This window comes from Salvia splendens, chromosome 17 (genome assembly GCF_004379255.2).
Source record: "Salvia splendens isolate huo1 chromosome 17, SspV2, whole genome shotgun sequence".
Classification (NCBI taxonomy): domain Eukaryota; kingdom Viridiplantae; phylum Streptophyta; class Magnoliopsida; order Lamiales; family Lamiaceae; genus Salvia; species Salvia splendens.
Window position 1 is genome coordinate 1,952,027 of NC_056048.1, and position 20,422 is coordinate 1,972,448.

The 20,422-nt window shown below is 37.8% G+C and overlaps 4 long non-coding RNA genes across 4 annotated transcripts; all 4 read right to left on the bottom strand.

Annotated features, from left to right (window-relative positions):
- Window positions 1-9,543: 9,543 nt before the first annotated feature.
- LOC121774076 lies at window positions 9,544-10,113 on the bottom strand. Its single transcript, XR_006044908.1, has 2 exons — window positions 9,937-10,113; window positions 9,544-9,820 (listed from the first exon to the last, which is right to left on the bottom strand). It is a non-coding gene; the product is annotated as an uncharacterized LOC121774076 (long non-coding RNA).
- A 20-nt stretch (window positions 10,114-10,133) lies between these two features.
- LOC121774077 lies at window positions 10,134-11,966 on the bottom strand. Its single transcript, XR_006044909.1, has 3 exons — window positions 10,585-11,966; window positions 10,324-10,489; window positions 10,134-10,190 (listed from the first exon to the last, which is right to left on the bottom strand). It is a non-coding gene; the product is annotated as an uncharacterized LOC121774077 (long non-coding RNA).
- Window positions 11,967-13,101: 1,135 nt separating this feature from the next.
- On the bottom strand, window positions 13,102-13,541 carry LOC121773764. The gene is made up of 2 exons (XR_006044843.1): window positions 13,408-13,541; window positions 13,102-13,320 (listed from the first exon to the last, which is right to left on the bottom strand). It is a non-coding gene; the product is annotated as an uncharacterized LOC121773764 (long non-coding RNA).
- Window positions 13,542-18,611: 5,070 nt separating this feature from the next.
- Window positions 18,612-20,349, bottom strand: LOC121773848. Its single transcript, XR_006044867.1, has 2 exons — window positions 18,848-20,349; window positions 18,612-18,760 (listed from the first exon to the last, which is right to left on the bottom strand). It is a non-coding gene; the product is annotated as an uncharacterized LOC121773848 (long non-coding RNA).
- Window positions 20,350-20,422: the final 73 nt, after the last annotated feature.

Here is a 20,422-nt window from a genome sequence, read left to right on the forward strand (position 1 = left end):
TTTAGAATCTAGTTTAGGATAGAGTCGGTCAGGGGTGTAACCAGGCTAGAATTCGACTTATTTCCTTTTGTTTGTTCTTCACGCTTGAGGACAAGCATGTGGTAAGTGTGAGCAGTTTGATAGTCGCATTCTAGGCCTTGGTTACTGGTCAGTATACGCGGTTAATTGGATTATATCAGCAAAACAGTTGCTAAAGTGTGCAGGGAAATGGTTCTAGTCAGTATGAAAAGGTTCGGACAACTCAGGTGAAAAAGAGCACCAGAAGGGTGCAATACTGACCAGGATGCATGCCAAAAAGGCTCGAGATGGAGAAGAAGGATTGCTGGGAAGGATCAACCACAAACAAGGGCAAAAGAGTCATTTCACGAAGAGAGTCTACCCTAAAAATCAAGGGCAGACCTCCCTATAAAAAGAAGCCACTTGGAGAGAGGAAGAGCATAATCAAAATCGGGATCGACAACACTCCACTTTTAGTTAGAATATTTTCTCTCGGTAGATCAGTTTTCTTCAACATTGTCCTACATCTTCTCATTCTTCGCTACAGCCATGATCACCTGAAGTTTCCAGAAGTCCGCCGGAGATTCACTTTCCACCGTTCCAGCCAGTTTATTCCGTAGTCGTAGCAGTTTCATCGCCCGGAGTGGCAAAACAATCTTTATTCGCTTTCTTAGTTAACCTTTACTTGTTTCCGTACGTTGGATCTGCTGCATTTTCAGTACCTATCATCTTTTGAAGCATTTCGTTTCGATCCAAACGTTTTATGCAATGAAGTTATTTTTTTTATGCATCTCTTCCGGTTTAAATCTTCTTCATTCTGCCTAGGTAGCTTATATCTAGTTGTTGCAGTAATTTCTAAGTGTTGGAAGCATGATTTCATTTGGAGTTGTTCGATCTGAGTTTGTAGTTATGTTTGTTGTTTAGATCTAATTCCCGAAGTGTTTAAGTGCGAAATTTTAGTTTACGTGATTTCTGTCACCTTGCATGTCACCCAGTGAGCGTAATTTCAGTTTCGCTAGATTAATCTTTTGATTTAGAGTTTTAATCGTGAATTTGATTTGTGGAGTTTGTTAACCTGAAATTCTCGTTCATGGAATCTGAGTTGTTTGCTTTGTGTTCATACTTGTTGGAGAAGACAATGTCCACATCCAAATTTGGGACCACTTTTACTTTTTAGTTACTTTTGCTTTTGTATTTACTTTTTCAGCTGGTACCCTACAGACTGACAGTGTAGCCAGCCAACTCACACCTTCTCTCTGATATTCCGTTTAGTCTTTTATAGTTACCCAGTACTTCTCACATGTTCCTGAAACAGCATGTTCCTCACTCTCACGTACACAGCTGCATGTCGATCATTTCTCACTCCACATAGTCAGTAGAGTACCACCTTTAATTCCTGTTTAGGTAGAATCTCAACTCAAGCGTGGTAGCTAACCAAACACTTCCAGAATATCACCACAATTTCCCAAACGCATCATCTCTGTGGGATTCGACCCTTACCTCCACTATACTAGCCAGTAAAAGTGGGTTGAGGAATTTCTTTGATACCAGGTTTAGGTTGTCGTGCCAACGACTCAGCTAGGTTGGGATATTATCCTGATCAGTTGGATGCACACCTGAATATAACACAATACCGAAAACCTGCTCTATTACACAGATTTACGTAGTTTATCAACATTGTGTTGGCTACATCCATGGGGAGGAAATGAGAACAGATTGTATTCAGATTGTTTTCAGATTACAAAGTTATGCACCATACTTCTATATAAAATAGGCATACAGACGACGGGCTAGGCCCAATAAGATAATTAAGGCCTAAAACAAAAACATAACATAGCGTCAAACAACATATTCAAGGCATACTAACAGCGAGACCCCCGTTTGACTAGCGACAAACAACATATTCAAGGCATACTAACAGTGGTAAAATCAAAATACTGGAGAGAGGCCATGCAAGAAGATATGAAAGCCTCGGTCCGTACTGTAAATAGGAGAAATGTCAATTATCGAAAGTATTGGCAATCTGTGGGTTTTCACTATCAAGCAAAGACCGGATGAATATATCGAGTATACAAATAGTGGATGCATGAGGAGACAATATCACATACTCCCTACGTCCCTAAAAATTTGTTACTTTTCATTTTTACCATTTTTGGTAGTGGACCTCATATTCCATTAACTCATTCTCACTCACATTTTATTATAAAACTAATATATAAAAGTAGGACCTACATGCCACTAACTTTTTCAACCCACTTTCTATTATATTTCTTAAAATCAATGCCAAGTCAAATGGTGACAAATTATAGGGGATGGGGTAGGACCCACGCGCCACTAACTTTTTGAACTCACTTTCTATTATATTTCTTAAAGCCCGTGCCAAGTCAAATGGTGACAAATTATGGAGGATGGGGGGACGGAGGGAGTATGTGGAAAAAATGAATACGGTTCAACTGCAGGATTTGTTCATTATCAATCATTGAAAACAAATCCTTCTCAATTGATATACCATTTATTAGCACTAAAAATACTTGCAAGTATACAAGGTAAATCTACTATAGCTAAAGGTCAGTACCGGGATATCGAACACAGGGAATAAGATTGTAACTGTCTATTATATACCAAACGTCATATACTATTTAGAGATACGAGATTTTTGGTTTGATTAATTAAACTAGACAGAAACAAATAAACAAATAACACAAAACATAAAAATATAAATATCAAATAATACAAAGCAGACTAAGGAATTTAGAGTTTTTTAGGAACCACAATAAAAAGCTAATATCCAAAAGACTTCCTTTAATTACGGTCTCTAGAGGTACTAAGCTATCACAGATGTAAAACTATATCTTCTCTCGAAGCATATAATTTGTAGATTGCTACCTAGAACCGAAGTCTCCTTCCTAGAACTAAGATAACAACTCCTAAAAGCTCTTAAGATAAATTCAAAGGCTCAAATCTCTCGATTTTATTGGCAAAGACGTCAACCTCTCCTCTTTCAAATTAGACTAATCACTTTTCAGTTCTTGTAGTAAAATCCACATGTATTCATAAGATGGCCAATCAAACAAATGTATAAGCACAAGAGAAATTGAAATAACTACAAGAGCTAACAAGGAAAACCAATTGAATAAATAACTCAAAATCATAGCATGTTTACCAAAAATTCTACAAAAGATGTTTAATACTCATACACAAGTAAAACAAGTCCAGAGCCTTTGTCCTAGTGGCAAAGAGCATAGACATTTTGCATGAGGTGCTGAGTTCGAGCCCTCTTGATATCAGTTGTAATTTCCTCCTATCTATAGTATAGGAGTTTATTTGTAATTTCCTCCCTTATATAGGAGTTAATTTATTAAAAAAAAAGACAAGTAAAACAACAAAAAGTACTAGACATGAAGTAAAACAAAATAAAACCCAAGGTTGAATGATGTAGTCTTCGGTCTTCTCTTGCCTGGATCTGCAGAGCTCCGCTCCAATGGAGGATGAAAGAACAATATATGGAATATGGCATAGAAGAAGTATAGAGATGGAGATGATTGGAGGCTCTGGGGTGAATATTATTAATTAGGTTATGAGATATAGATAGGCTTGAAAAAGATTTATAATTTGTAAAATGTATCCTCCAAGTAATGGGAAAGATGGTAAATTTGAATTCCTCAATTAATAGGAGAGATTTGGCAACAATTTCTTTTCTTCCTTAATTTTCGCCTAATTTTTTACTGCACTGCGCAACGTTCATAAAATGACCATAACTTTCTCCAAAGAACTCCGATTTAGATGTTCAAGGTACCCACGTAAAGCTCTTTTGAAGAAGAAGAGAATGGTACGTATTAAGCACTGATTCGACTTCAAAATCGTTGGCAGATGGGCTCGAACAGAGGCTGCTGAACCTTCACACTTTTGCACATTTTTTCTGCCTTTTTCTATCATTTATCAACAAAAACGTTAAAACACCAAAATGTATAATATACGCAATTTAAGAACATAATTTACAAGATTGACATTTAAAACGAGCCAAATCAAGTGTTGAAACGGATTTTACATATGTATAAATATGCCAATTTTGCATGTAAAAGTATTGAAAATTTGGATTGCTACAATATTTCAAATCATCGTATTAAATATACTAAATTTAGTCAAATTTTGTCATTTATGAGTCATTATCTCATAAGTCAAATTTTGTCATTTATGGGTCATTAACACAGTTATTTGGATTATTGGATACACGTAGGAGAAAATGTTCCCTAGAGATATTACTATTTAGGGTATATATTTGTCATTAGGTCATTATGACAGGGGTATATTTGACATGATATTTTTTTATCAAGAGATTTGAATTAGGTTAACATATTTCAGTGCTGGAAAATAGAGAGATGATTTACATGCATAGTAACATGAGATAATATGATACACGGGAAACAAATCATGCAACAAGTAAATTACTTAATTGATAATTGTGGCGTTAACACTTCTTCATTGCTATCATCAACAACGGAAACATTTATGTTGCTGTCGCTAGTGCTGGTGCTGGTGTTGGTGCTTCTTCAAATTATGGTTTTGATTGAACAATTGAAATTCGAGCTCTAGATAAATAATTTGATCATCAATAAATTTATTATCCATCCAAATGTTGACAATGCCGCATTATTACATAAGCTTTCTTACAGTACAAAGCATTAAAAAAATTAATTGATTATGAATGCTTTTCTATATCTTCATTATTATCCTATCAAGTATAATTTTGTAATTATATAAATACAAGAGGAATTCATTCCCTTAATTTTCCTGGAAAAAGTTAGAGTGATTTTTCTAAATTACTTCACCAAAGTCTAGTCAGATTAATGAATGGGGTTAATCAGTTAGAGATAAATCACACTGTCCACAAGTATCCATAGATAATAATTTATTTATTCATAATATATAACATAGTGAACATAGTACATATTACAAACTTGGTCTTGAAATATAGTTGCTAATTTTCTATAGCTAGAGTTGCCATACATAGGCAAAATCTAGCCAACTATTTTTCTTAAACAAGATTGTATTATAGAGCCAAAACACACACATGCAATATTAATTGCTATTTTATTTAGTCATAAGGTGGTAGTTTATTTAGGTGATGAAGGAAGTATAATAAAGGAGTGAGGGATGTATATATGTATAAGTGAACATTTATTGGTGGTGTGGTTACACTTTCTCGTAATTTATCAGGTTTGACAGATTTGTGAAAGGAATTGTGGAGCTAATGCTCGAATAATTATGCAAACAGGATTATTGGCCGGAAGCAGCTGAGATGGAGGTGGTGGAGGCGGAGGTGGAGGTGGTAGAGGTGGTGGTGGAGATGGACAAAAGACGTTGAAGGGTGGTACCGGTATGCATACGGTGGCGGAGGTGGTGGAGATGAAGATGGAAGTGAGAGCCACCACAAGTAACAACTTATTGAGTCCCATATTGTTGAGCTCTATGCTTCTTATATTTAGATGTGTTTTGGTTGAAAATTGTTGTGAAATGTGATCATATATATAGGCATCCATATTTGTGACTATGCCAAGCAAGGTTACTATATATGTCAATTATGCAATGCATTCAATTTGAATAATAGTTGCTACAAGTCATATATATAGCTAATCAATTATCTAAGTTAGGTCACTTCTTCCATTTCATATTAGTTTACAGTTTACTTCCATTGCATGATAATTTACTTCATGTTAGGCAGGAGTAGACTAAAAAATGGAGTACTCAATTTTTTTGTGAATTATATATTTTTTATATTTAGATGTTATACACTCTTCCAGTTAAATATGTGCCTCCGAAAAAGATTTCAAATCCAAATTTTAAAACACTAAATGCAATCGTTTTATACTAGTATTCTCTTCGTATACCATTTAAAGAGTCATTTTGTCATTTTGGATTATCTACGGTTTAAAGAACCATTTATTTTTTCCACTTTTGGTACGAGGATTCCACATTCCACTAACTTTTTACCCTCACAATTCATTTTAAAACTAATAGTACTAAAAATAAGTCTTACATTGCACTTACTTTCTCCCTTTACTTTTCTTCACAAAGTCATACAATTTCTTAAACATGTGGCAAGTCAAAATGACTCTTTAAGTGATGGACGGTGGAAGTAACATTTATCACTTAGAATATTAGTGAATCAACGCTATGTAGATTCTATTATTGCTCAAGTTAAAATGCCTCAGTTGACATGTAATATTAATTAATATGCATAATGCACAAATGAGAGTACTACAATTTTATTTCATTAAAACGAGAGTTTATGAATTCAAAATAATATTAGTTTGCTAACACATTAATATAAGATAACATCATAGAACATACCAATTCCTAATATTGAGCCAGGAACTGGTATTCATGAATCAACGAACTAACATTGAGTAAGAAATTAATATATTTTGTAATGATATTTGATATTAATTTATTTGCTAATAAATATGGTTCAGTGACTTTAACTTTAAGAAAAGTTCTCAAATAAACCATCTCCATGCATTAATTATAGTACTTATTTTCTTGTAATTCTCATAATTAAAATTCAACTTGTTCATTTTCTAAATTGTTCTATGAGTTGAGATGCATCAAAATATCGTAGAATGATGTAATATGTATGTATGCTTCTAAACACGTAGAAAATAACACACATTAATGCGTACATTGTTCGGACAAATGCATGCTCATAGTCCTTTTTGTCTTGTTAATCATACTACACATTCCCTTTTCTTCTTCATTGCTATCATCAACAATCATCTCCGTTGTTTGTGCCGGTGCTGGTGCTTCATAGATGGATTTTCATTGAACCAATCTAATTCATCCTTAAATAACTTGATCACCTATACATCAATTTATTATCCTCCTAATGTTGACAAAACCACATTATTACATAAACTTTCTTACAGTACTAAGCATTATATTCATTTTTATTTTAAGAAGTGTAAAGATAATTATTATTAGAACTTTTTAGCTATATAAATGAGAGTGATCGAGAATTGAGAACTTACTGTTTCATTTTTCCCCCTAAATTTGCCTGGAAAAAATTAGTGTGATTTTTCTAAATAATTTCACATTAAAACCAAGTCTAGTCACTAGTATTAATTAAATGGGGTTAATTAGTTAGAGATAAATCACATGGATTTTGACCAAAATAAGAATTGATTTAAATGCAAAATGCAGGCCAATCCTGATCATGTAACTTGCCAATCTGATGATAAAAAATTATGTGTCTTATAAGGATGTCGCTATTAGTTAGTTTTTAGGTCATTTTAAAAAAAATTCGGATTTAAAGTCATTTTTAGATTATTTTAGGTGATCCTTCTAAAATGATCTAAATATAAATTAAAAGTGACATCCGTATTTTTTTATTATGAGTTCTGCAATAAGATTGAGTTTTGCATATATCACAACTCTAAATCACATTGTCTACAAGTATCCATAGATAATAATTTATATATTTATATACATAGAGAACATAGTACATATTACAAACTTGATCTTGAAATATAGTTGATAATTTTCTATAGAGTTGCATATAGGCAAAACCTAGCCAACTATTTTTCTTAAACAAGATTGTATTATAGAGCCAAACACATACATGCAATATTAATTGCTATTTTATTTAGTCATAAGGTGGTAGTTTATTTAGGCGATGATGGAAGTATAATAAAGGAGTGAGGGATGTATATATGTATAAGTGAACAATTATTGGTGGTGTGGTCACACTTTCTCGTAATTTATCAGGTTTGACGGATTTGTGAAAGGAATTGTGGAGCTAATGCTCGAATAATTATGCAAACAGGATTATCGGCCGGAAGCAGCTGAGGTAGAGGTGGAGGTGGAGGCAGAGATGGAGGTGGTGGAGGTGGAGATGGAGGTGGAGGAGGTGATAGGGGTGGAGGCGGAGGCGAGGGAGGTGGTGGAAAGGGTGGTGGGGGAGATGGAGGTGGTGGAGGTGATGGTGGTGGTGGAGAGGGTGGGGGTGAAGATGGAGGTGGTGGAGGTAATCGCAGCGGTGGTGGTGGAGATGGACAAAAGACGTTGAAGGGTCGTACCGGTATGCATACGGTGGCCGAGGTGGTGGAGATGAAGATGGAAGTGAGAGCCAACCCAAGTAACAACTTATTGAGAATTACATTTGCAGCGGAAGTGTTCAAGACAATAAATCACGTATGAATACATAATGTATTGGACATCCTAGGCTAACTTATTAACGCCAATTGCTCAACACCACCTCTCGCTCATTCACGTTCAACTTGCACGTTAGAAAAGAAACATGCAGTGCTGAGTACTTGGTATACTCAGTGGGCACAATGCCGAAACATAATTTTAGTAAAAGTTTTGTCAGCCATAGTTTAGTGAACGCAGGGTTTTAACTTAAAAGGCTCGAGTCACTAAAATTTACTTTGGTTCGTAAAATTGATTGCACAATCATAAACATAGATACCATATCTGAACGTATCTGAACCGGGAATGTGGCCACATTCCACGACGGTCACTGGACCGGCCAACTTAAAAGCTAGCTCACGATCCCTATATGTGTACGCTAGTCCGAGTAGGGTTTGCGGCTCTACTGCGACCCGAATTCGATTAAACATAAATGGCATAGCCAAGCATATAGGTATTTCATAAAAGATAAAAGACATGACAAAACATAAATAGCATAATTTTCACATAATCATGCTAAAAGACAAGTTCACATTTTGAAAGACGTCCCTTTAGAAATAAAGCAATACTTTAATTAGACTTTAAGAAGTCAAGAAAACTTAAATGTGAAAGCATCCTAAGTCCTCATTTTATTCATTTTCTTATTTTTTTAGAAAAATTCTAGGATCCTTGAACATTAATTAAATCGGAGATCTAATTAACGGTTTTACTTAGGGAAGCCCATGATTTATTTAGGCACAGCAGGCCCAACTCCTACTTTATTTTAATTATTGGCCCAAGCTACATAAATTATTTTAATTATTAGTCTAAGATCAAATTAATTCTTTAGGACTAAACACATAAACTAAATTAAATTGGCAAAGGCCCAATCTAATTAATTGTTGGTCAAAGTACTAAAAATAACCAACATATACTCCCCATCAAAATATTGGAGAGGGGCAATACATGAAGAAATGGAAGCCTTGGTTCAAAACTGCACATAAGAGAAATGACAACTATTAGTAGACAAGCATTCGATATATTAGTTGTCAGTGGGTTTTCACTATCAAACGAAGACCAGATGAATCTGTCTAGTAAAACAAAATTCGATTGGTGTCAAAAGGGACACACATGGTGAAGAGTACTGGACTTATGAGTTATTGTTAATTAATGAAGAATGAGTCCTACCTCATTAGTAATTCACATACAGGATTTCATATCCAACATGGAAAACAAGTCACACAACAATCCAATAGATATGAGATTCATAGTAAGATACTTCACACCTTTATTAGTGAAAACGTGATAACTTGTCAAACTCAGAATGTAATAGCCGAGACTTAGATTTCTCGGGAATTATGAAATAAAATACTAGAACTTTTATTGACGAATGAAAGAGTATTTTTATTTCTTGAATAAGGGTACAAGTACAACTTCAGAAATTTCAAAGCCACCAAATTTCAAGTGTTTGGAATTAAATACACACCAATAAACTTTTACATGTTAAGAAAAAGAGAGAATTTCAAATAGAAACCCTATCTCTTTTAAAATGAAACTACTAGCTTCGGGCCCTTCTTCTAGCATGGTTTCGGCCCAGTTTCCGATGGCCCGTTGGGCTGAACAGACGAGACAGCAACCGAGAAGAGTCAGCCTCTTGTCCCTGCCAGAAAACAACAAGATAAACAAGAGGTTACATAAGACACTAAAGCTTTTAGTTGGCAAAGTAAGCAAGGATAAGGAACAAACCTACTTTGAGCTTTGAAGACCAAAACTTACCGAAAAAAAAGAAAGGTAAGAGGTTGCTTTATCCCTGCACTCCACGGCTCACACCAGCCAAACGAGCAGCCACCAAGCACGGCAGTTCGGCACCGAGTTCGGCAGTTCGCCACCAAGCACGGCAGTTCGGCACCGAGCTCGGCAGTTCGCCACCAAGCACGGCAGTTCGGCACCGAGTTCGGCAGTTCGCCACCAAGCACGGCAGTTCGGCACCGAGCTCGGCAGTTCGGCACCAAGCTCGGCAACTCCGTGATCTGGAGAGAAAGATCAAAACATGAAGAAGAGCTCGGCTGTTATGACAACTCGTTTCAACAGCCGTTAGATCTCCTCAATCGTTTACAGAGACAACAAGAGAAGTGTATTAAGAAAGGGAAGGGGAAACAATACCTTGCAGAAATGTGAGTGAGTGTTGGACCGAAAGAAGCAAACTCCAGCCAGCAGGCTCCCCTCCAGCTAATACTCTGCAAAGCTGCAGATAACAGCCCTTGCTTTCCCTACCCAAACCGGTTATAGTCCGGAAATCAGCCCCCACAGTGCCACCTCTAGTGTGCACCTGCAAAAGAAGACAAAATGCATGAATGAATCAGAGTACAAGGCAGCACAAAACACCAAAATCAGTTAAAGAATGCTGCAAGGTCAGCCAAGTACCTCAGTCATTGTGCAGCTTTCAGTTACAAGCTGTGCATAAATATGCCAATCTCCTCCTCAGTTCCATCCCCCACCACACAACAAACTAGTTACTAAACGGAGCAGCAAGCGGAGGAGCAAGAGAGGTCAAGACCAAGGAAGGGAGTAGCTTAGCAAGTTCAGCGGAGTTACAAGGGAAAGGTAACACCCATCAGCTTAAATCTCAAGTTTAATGGCATCATTCGAGCATGATAGAAACAAAACATGGAAACGATTTATGATAACATGAGAATCTGAGAAATCAGTAAACCTCCCTTGCACATACCCCAGCCTCATTAGGATGCATGTCTAGGGTAGTGTAGCACTTTTGAGACTGGAGGAAAGGAACCATGGAATGGTGTCTTCCACACAGAATCAGTCACATAGAAGCACAACCACATTGCTTTTCAAACGCGAACTAGGACTAGACTATGACAAGAGAAAGAAGATAACTAGTAGGAACTTAGCTTCGGCGAGGCGACTGCCTGATTAAACGGCGCACTGCCACGAGGGTCTCCGCAGCGGCAGAACCGCCGTCTGCGTGTCACCCCTAAGCCGAGGGGTCCAGCGTCGCCGAAGGGAGGAAGATGGAGGCGACGGCAGCGTGGACCGAGGGATGCCGCTGAAGGACGGAGAATACGACGTCTTCCCTCCACGGGTGACCCCTCCGCGAACAAAACGTCGTCAAGATTGCCCGTACAAGGTTATGCCTCAAAGGGGGAAGAGATGGTGGGTAGTGGGTCGCCGGTTAGACAGCGACGAGTCCTCCACCTCCCCAGGTTTCCGAATTTTAGACCCCTTCTTGCCGAGTAGGAGACAGAGGGTGGGAGCGGTCGTGCGATGCGGAGAGGAACGGAATAGAAATGGGCTGACTCCGGTTCCTCACACGCCGGCGAGGAGCGCTGAAGGTGGCGGGGTGCGAAATCGCCGAGAGGAAGGAGAGAAAGGGGGCTAGGGTTCCTCATTTTCAATTTGGGGATTTTTGAGAAATGAGAGAGAGATAGTGACGATGGTTGGTGAAGGGGGTATTTGGGCCTTTTCCACTATTCATCACTTGGGCCTGGAATTAATTAAGCTGGGCCAGATTAAATGAGAAGAAGAAAAGAATTGGGCCAATTAGATAAGCTGGACCGAAAATGCTTAATGAAATAATACTTTGGCCCAGATTAAGTAAACTCCTTGCTGGACTTAAGAAATTAGTTCTCGGTTTAATACTTTTAGTGAAGAGCCTCTTTTCAAGTATAATGGAAATTATTTCCTAAGCCACGGAAGAAAAGAACTTATAAGCCGTGCGTGAAATAAAAGCCAGTGAATAATTAAAGCGGACTTTATTAGTCGCAGAAAGTATTTCTTAAAATACTTAAGATAATCCGAGAATTCTAATACCGAACGGGTCAGCCGGTTACAGAACAAATTAAATCACCGATTTAAAGATTTAAGACTTCTAATTTTAGAAGGCAGAAATTAAAATAATAAGCACACGCTTAGGCATGCATTCATGCAAGATTTTTGAGGTCTAATTTAAATATATTAATTTTGTAAAGGAACGTCGTCGTTCGACGCATAATCTCAGAACAGGGGAAAGCACCTATTTTGCAAGAGTTAAGCAATTGAGGTGTGGGCTTCTTTCCTTTTTATTTACAGAACTCTATGAGAATAAGGGTGAACTTTTGAATGAATTGTCATGCCATGTTTTATTTTGTGATTGCCATTCATGGTTAAAACGAATTCGGGTCCCAGTAGGTCAGTAAATCCTACTCGGACTAGTGTACACATAGGGACCGTGAGCTAGCGCAAGGTTGGCCGGTTCGTGGGTCGTGAGCTAGCGCCAGGTTGGCCGACCCAGTGATCGTGGAATGTGGCCACATTCCCGATTCACACAGCTTGACATGGTATATCATCAGAAAGTTAAAAGACTGCAGTCTATTTCAGAAAGAAATAACAGATTTTAGTGACCGGGACTTGTTTTCAGAAAAACCCCGCGTTCACTCAGCTTGGCAGACAATTAAAAGAAAAACAGTTTTCGGCATAAGCCACTGAGTATATCAAGTACTCAGCCCTGCATATTGTTTTCCTAAATGTGCAGGTTGATCGATCGAGGCAGAGGAGGTGTTGGGATTGAAGATGAAATAAAAGAAGGGTAGCTAGTGTAGTATGTCTCCATACATGTTATACTTGTCTTGGAACTCTTCCGCTGCATAGACCTAGCTTTGTCTCAGTAAAGACAATGTCCCCCTTTTCACTCTGATGTAATAATTTGCTATTTTGATGACTTTTAGACAGTATTTCCTTAATTTCAGTAATTATGATGATGTGTTGAGACCGTTTAGAATTTTTAGTCGCGAAATAGCTGCGCTTTCTTTGACTAGGAAGTTGTGGTCGTGACACAGAAGCAGAAAGTTGTAACACTATAAGTACTAGAGCTGGGTTTATGCATACATGTAAATTTGTTAATTTTGCTTGTAAAATTACCGAGAATTTTGATTGGGCTGTCAACACTTAGAAAAGCTGATTTCATTTTAATTATCTGCATGTAGAAAATGACAAGACTTATTGTAACAACCGGAAAAAAAAAGAAATTTTTTTTTAAATAATCTAACTTGGTCACCAAGTTAGTAAATTAATATAATAAAAAAAAATCTAAGATATTTTGCTCCAAACCGCCATCCCTCTATATTAAATCTTCTCCTTAGTTTATTCTTCTCTCTTCTACGTTCTCTGCAGTAAGAAAAAAAAAACACATCCTGCTCAAATTCAATTCAAGAAACCCAGAGCTCAATCAATTGAATTACAAGTAATCCATACTCCTCCGTTAATAGCACAATTTCGCACTTCTTTTGGAAATCAAACGTTATGTAAAATTTTGACAGAAACTGAATCTGCAAAATCCAGTGGGCTACTCCTTTCGGTCCTACAATTTCACAATCGATATCGGATTATCAAGGTAAAAATCCTTTCCCATTTTCGAGTTTCAATCATCAGTTTATGCATAAACATACCATCATCCGAACTAATCGCATAACTCAAGCAATTAACACAATTGAACACTCCCACGATTAAATCGAAATGCGAAAGAACTTGGTAAGGGGACTTATCTTTTGGGGCTGAACGGGTTAGTTCCGGGATGTTTCGGGGCTGTTCGGAGTTGTTCGGGGCTGCGCGGTGTCGGTTCGGGGTGGACTCGGAGTCGATCGGAGGCTGACCGGCAGGCTGGGACAGCAGCGGCTACAGCAGCGGTTCTCGGCGACGGCGGCAGATCCGCAGCGGCGGTGGCGGTGCGGCGAATCGAGGGAGAGAGAGACCGACCGAGAGAGAGAGGCCGACTGGGAGAGAAAGGGACGGAGCGTGCAGACCAGCGGACTTCCGGGACGAGGGCGACGAAGTCGCCGGATGTGCATGCACAGCGGTGGCGGCGGCGGAACGGGAGAAAGACGGTGAGGATGGCGGCGCGACGGTGAAGAGAGAAGAGAAAGAGAGAGAGAGACGAGAGAGATGAGACGTGAGAGTGAGGGAGAGGAGGCACTGCTCACTTCTTCAATTAGGGATTAGAATTGGAGAAGGAAGTGAAATGGGGGAAAGTCACGTATGGGGGAAGGAGTATATTGGGTCATTATTCATTTTAATTGGGCCACTTTAATTAATTAAAGGGAATCGGGCCTAGAATTGAAGTAAGGGAATAAATGGACTACCTCATTTAATTGTTGAATTGGACCATGAGGTCATTTATTAAGATTTGGGCCAAGAGATTTATTGTTTGGGCCTAGAGAAGAGAATAAATGGGATTATTTTCCTAAAGGAGTTTGGGCTGCAATATAAGTTTGCTTTATGCTATAATTCTAATTAAGTTCTTTGGGATAGATTAATTTAAATCCTTGGGCCGATGAATAAATTTAATGGTGATGAATTAATATGAGTCCATTTCTTTTAAAATCATAATGGCTGCTTTAATTAGAGGGAGGCCCAATTTTTGAATTTATTTATTGTGGGCAAAAAAAAAATGGGAAAGAGACTCGGCCCAGTTTCGAAAATGGTATCATTTGAGAGATAAGGTGAAGAATTTTGGGTTTTGTAAATAAATCTTTGGGTTGATAATTGAATTAATTGTGGAGAATTGTATTAATTAATTTTAGGATATTTCCAAGGCAGAAATAAATATAAATTCTCGGTGGGAAATTATTACGATAAGTTAATCATGGGATTAAATAAATTTTTTTTAGGAGTTATTTAATTATTTTCGAAATAATTTTGAAGTATGAATAATTTTTCCCAAGTCCGAAAAACATATAATTTTTCTTAACAAAGGGAAATAGTTGCGATAATTCAATTATGCGCTTAAATAAATTTTGGGATTTTTGTTCAATATTATGATGGAAAAATACGAGGAGCTAACGGAGGAATTATGGGCGTAAGCGGCCGACCGACATCGCCCCGCGACGCCTTGGGCGGCCGCTGAATAATAAAAAATATGCGAAAATCGAGAAACGAGATAAAAGACTTTAATGAGGGTGCATGCATTCTAATTTAAGTAGTTTTGTCCTTGAGTCTAATTAGTGTATTATTGTATTGTGTTTTTTTAAAAAAGGGTGCTTTCGCAAGTAAAGTCGGAACGAAAGATTCAAGTTAAGGAATCTAAACGATCAAGGTGAGCTTTCTTATACTAAAATACAAATCGTATTTTATGAAAACACAAACACATGTTCGTGATGTTTTAAAGATGTTGTCTTGCCATAAATGTTTTGTGTATGATGCCTATCTGTTTGGCTAAGGCCAAGTGAATTATGAAAGATGATATATGTGAATCGATTCGATTTTGAGTCCTAGTAGGGTGGTGTCCCTACTTGGAACCTCTGACCGTGAACGGCAGAGAAGATGACCGTGGAAGGTGGCCACCTTCCCGGTACATGGAAACCTCTGACATGATGGGCAGGGAAGGTGACCGTGTGAGAACACCATCTCAACGGCACAATGTGATCAGATATGGCTAAGTACAGGAAAAAGGGGTTGCAACCCAATGTGATATTTTTAGTAAGCTCGGGTCTTTTCAACAACACCCCGAGTGTTACTGTGATGATGGCTTGACAATATTTTCAAATGTATATGTGTATTCTTCGGCAATGTGTTCACTGAGTACTTTTTGTACTCAGCCCTGCATATATTTCTAAATGTGCAGGTTGAGCAGCGAAGTGGTGGAGGAAGTGCTATTGAGACAAGACATTTAATTCAGTCAGATTTTGACTCTCGGAGGTTCATGTCTTCATACATGGAACCGCGTTCATTTGCTTCCGTTGTGCATCTTAAAAGACTCAAGTCTATTTTGTTCAAAACTCTGATTGTAATTCGAGCTATTCCCGTTTGTTTCGAGCTATGGTCGAATTGTGTTGTTTTCCCCTTTCTTCCCCGCTTCTTTAATCCTCCCCTAGTCGCGATCAACCGTGTTTTCTATCCTTAGAAAATGCGGTCGTGACAGAGTGGTATCAGAGCATTCTTTCTCGCTCTAAACCCGTGAGTCTTCTTTGAAAATCTTTGGTCTAGCCTCGTTCCACTAGACTGTCTAATAGATGAAAATGCTCTTAGCACTCCCACCAATCGCGCTCAACGAGGAAAAAGGTAACTTGTTCTTTTTTCAAAAGAAAGTCAAGATGTTTGAAAGTTTGAAATGGAAAAAAAAAGTACTGAAATATGAAAGTATAAAGTATACAAGTCTGGTACCAATTGTTGAAATGATGCCTCTTTCTGAGTTTGTGAAATAATACCTCTTTTTGAGTAGTCATTGAATCATGTTGCTAAAATGGGGAAATCAAAATTTCCAAGAACTTAGAATACTTAGTTATGCGTTCCTTCTAGAACACAATATGAACTCGAACTTAGAAGTACAGTATGAACATTTCTCGCTTTCCCGAGCGACGAAAAGAAAGTACGCGATAAGAAAGAAACTTCGTCACGAGAAAAGCAATCCGGCATAAACAAAACAAAACGATGTTTCTAGAAAGATGGTAGGGGTTATATGTTATTCTCTACGGCCCAATGACATGAATAATCTGGGTTAGCCATTGTCTTTCTGGACAATCCAATCACATACATACATAGCAAGAGAATATGATTACAATGTAAACAAAGAACCTAGCTCTACAATGTAAGTAAGTAGAAACAGCGTGATACGAGGATGAGCGTTCTGACGAAGCGAGAGTACCAAGGAGTCATAATTCCCACATATGGTCATCTGACGTGATCGTAAGGTGAAAGTAGCTTGTGACCAAAGTTTCCCATAACTCGTTTACCATCCTCTATAAAGAGTTAAACAACGGAGAATCACCATCGTAGTTAACCAAGAAGATTCATCAGCAACGCTCACTTGGATTACCATGAATTTCATTTTCTCGCATCCCCCTTGATCAAAATACTTTTGTTGAATTAAGACCTTAAATGACTCCTTTTGCAAGGTAACGTGCCATTATTTCCCTCTTCTATGTCAGGGTTGTGAATCACTTTCAGTTCTGAGCTTGCTCCCTCCTGTTTTCTGATAACCTCCAATGACTACGGTCCTTCTTTACTCGTTCTGTATAAAAGCAATACTTTGACTATCTAAATTCTTGCCACCAAACTCCTATACTAGGAGTTACTTTATTTATAGTCTTCAGAATGAACATGTTTCCCTAAACTATTGTCTCTTCAATAATAATATATTCTTCAAAGATCATTAGTAGACTTTAGTGTTTTCAAATGATCTTGTTGACACTCTTTAATGTATAAAGAATAGTCACCTCTTCTTAATCCCACTATAATTATTCCATCATGCTTTGAGCTCTTTACCAACTTCAAGTCTAAAGTAATTTGCTCTCTTCCCAAACTAGTTGCTCTGGTTGTCTCCTCTACTAGTTAATTTCCGTGATTTGGTTATAAACTTTGTAAATTCATTAACGTGATATAGTATCACGATGTTGTTGACCTAAAAGGCTAGTTCCTTATTATTCTTCTTTCTCAAATCCACTTGAGCTCAATCATTTTCAGTCTTACTATATTGGAGCAGCCACCTAATGAGACCTTAAACCTTTTAATTTGACCCTTTGTGTTTTCAGACATTCTTATTAACAAGCTCTTTGTTTTATATGAGGACTCTCATCTTCTAAATTCAAATATGACTGTTGTCTCTTGATTTGAGCTTTTCTGCAAGCTCCATATTTAAAGCTGGCACGTTGCTTCTCTCTTGGCTAGTTTCCTCTTGTTGCCTTCTTTATTAGTTAGTTTCCCTAAATTGAAACTCTAAAAATTTCATTGATATGATCTTCCATCACAGTGTTGTCGAGCAAATTGCAATTGTTTGTTTTTCCTTTTCTTTTCAAATCCATTTGTAACCAACCATCTCAGGTCTTCCTGTTATCATCTGGGGATACTTGAAACTTTTCTACTTCATTGTTTATTTTGATTATATTATTGGCAACCTATTGTTGACATCTACATTCTATTCATCATACCCTCACTTTTGCAATTTATTCCATCTGGCAAGCTCTTCCCACAATAAAATTCTCAAGTTCTATGGGTATAGCTCAAGCCCTTTGAAGTTGTATCTTTTCTTTTCTGGGGTGAGCACAATGAGCTCAATTGAGCCTAGTCTTTGCACTTCATGAAAACCTTTGTTGCAAGCTACTGGTAAAAGTTTGTGGTAAACCAAACACTCACGTAATTGAAATAATTATAATTGTTTTGTTTTTATGGTTACCTTGAAGCCTACACAAAGCAAGAACGATTCGAATATTTCTCTTGGAATCCCAAATTCAGTTCTTATCAAAGTTAAAACCGTTAGATCAACTCTATATTTCCTCGCGTGAGACCCTCATGGGAAGCAAGACACTGATCACTGACCTCATGGGAGGCAAGACACGGACAGTAATAGGCAACATGGGAGTTAGAGGAGAAAATGAAGGAAAAATATCCGGAGTCTTTTGTCTAAATACATCCTAAATTTCGGGACGAAATTTCTTTTAAGAGGGGTAGATTGTAACAACCGGAAAAAAAAAGAAATTTTTTTTTTAAATAATCTAACTTGGTCACCAAGTTAGTAAATTAATATAATAAAAAAAATCTAAGATATTTTGCTCCAAACCGCCATCCCTCTATATTAAATCTTCTCCTTAGTTTATTCTTCTCTCTTCTACGTTCTCTGCAGTAAGAAAAAAAAAACACATACTGCTCAAATTTAATTCAAGAAACCCAGAGCTCAATCAATTGAATTACAAGTAATCCATACTCCTCCGTTAATAGCACAATTTCGCACTTCTTTTGGAAATCAAACGTTATGTAAAATTTTGACAGAAACTGAATCTGCAAAATCCAGTGGGCTACTCCTTTCGGTCCTACAATTTCACAATCGATATCGGATTATCAAGGTAAAAATCCTTTCCCATTTTCGAGTTTCAATCATCAGTTTATGCATAAACATACCATCATCCGAACTAATCGCATAACTCAAGCAATTAACACAATTGAACACTCCCATGATTAAATCGAAATGCGAAAGAACTTGGTAAGGGGACTTATCTTTTGGGGCTGAACGGGTTAGTTCCGGGATGTTTCGGGGCTGTTCGGAGTTGTTCGGGGCTGCGCGGTGTCGGTTCGGGGTGGACTCGGAGTCGATCGGAGGCTGACCGGCAGGCTGGGACAGCAGCGGCTACAGCAGCGGTTCTCGGCGACGGCGGCAGATCCGCAGCGGCGGTGGCGGTGCGGCGAATCGAGGGAGAGAGAGACCGACCGAGAGAGAGAGGCCGACTGGGAGAGAAAGGGACGGAGCGTGCAGACCAGCGGACTTCCGGGACGAGGGCGACGAAGTCGCCGGCTGTGCATGCACAGCGGTGGCGGCGGCGGAACGGGAGAAAGACGGTGAGGATGGCGGCGCGACGGTGAAGAGAGAAGAGAAAGAGAGAGAGAGACGAGAGAGATGAGACGTGAGAGTGAGGGAGAGGAGGCACTGCTCACTTCTTCAATTAGGGATTAGAATTGGAGAAGGAAGTGAAATGGGGGAAAGTCACGTATGGGGGAAGGAGTATATTGGGTCATTATTCATTTTAATTGGGCCACTTTAATTAATTAAAGGGAATCGGGCCTAGAATTGAAGTAAGGGAATAAATGGACTACCTCATTTAATTGTTGAATTGGACCATGAGGTCATTTATTAAGATTTGGGCCAAGAGATTTATTGTTTGGGCCTAGAGAAGAGAATAAATGGGATTATTTTCCTAAAGGAGTTTGGGCTGCAATATAAGTTTGCTTTATGCTATAATTCTAATTAAGTTCTTTGGGATAGATTAATTTAAATCCTTGGGCCGATGAATAAATTTAATGGTGATGAATTAATATGAGTCCATTTCTTTTAAAATCATAATGGCTGCTTTAATTAGAGGGAGACCCAATTTTTGAATTTATTTATTGTGGGCAAAAAAAAAATGGGAAAGAGACTCGGCCCAGTTTCGAAAATGGTATCATTTGAGAGATAAGGTGGAGAATTTTGGGTTTTGTAAATAAATCTTTGGGTTGATAATTGAATTAATTGTGGAGAATTGTATTAATTAATTTTAGGATATTTCCAAGGCAGAAATAAATATAAATTCTCGGTGGGAAATTATTACGATAAGTTAATCATGGGATTAAATAAATTTTTTTTAGGAGTTATTTAATTATTTTCGAAATAATTTTGAAGTATGAATAATTTTTCCCAAGTCCGAAAAACATATAATTTTTCTTAACAAAGGGAAATAGTTGCGATAATTCAATTATGCGCTTAAATAAATTTTGGGATTTTTGTTCAATATTATGATGGAAAAATACG